A 635-nucleotide genomic window follows, 5' to 3' on the forward strand; every position below is an offset into this window, starting at 1 on the left:
TTATTAAACTTGATATTAAACTCAACTTGTTTCTCCGCGCAGCGGTCTTGTTCATCAAGGTTTGTGTTTCAGAGTTATAGAGTTGAGAGAGGGTTATAACCACTATTAAGTAGCCTCCTCATCTCTAGTGGCCTTCTTGGCCTTGAGGAGGTGAACAACAACAACAACAAAAAAACATGCCTCTCATTTATATGTGGATAAAAAAGAAGTTCACCATCAAGTATATCTCTGACATTGAAGATGGTGATTAAAAGATAATATAATATGTTATATTATCTTATGTATAAAGTAATATGTTAGTTTCAAATGTTTTTTATCAATACGCATAAGCATATAAGTTCATTTAAAAAAGACCCCTACCTAACCCCCTGTAACATTTCATTGAAAATATAAAAAAAAATTATTGAAACAAACTCATAAATAAAATTTTTTTGTGAAATACAATAATTTTATTTCATTTCACACTATTCTAAAATACCACACAAATAAACAATTTCCTGGAAAACCATAATATTTTTTTCTTAAAAAACATTGGATGTTCAGTTTGATATCACAAAATTGCATTCCAGTTTAAATAAATAGGTCAACTAAATGTAAAAGTCCTGCTGCAGATGTTTAAAAAAAATAGACTACCC

Source organism: Hydra vulgaris, chromosome 15, assembly GCF_038396675.1.
Source record: "Hydra vulgaris chromosome 15, alternate assembly HydraT2T_AEP".
NCBI lineage: Eukaryota > Metazoa > Cnidaria > Hydrozoa > Anthoathecata > Hydridae > Hydra > Hydra vulgaris.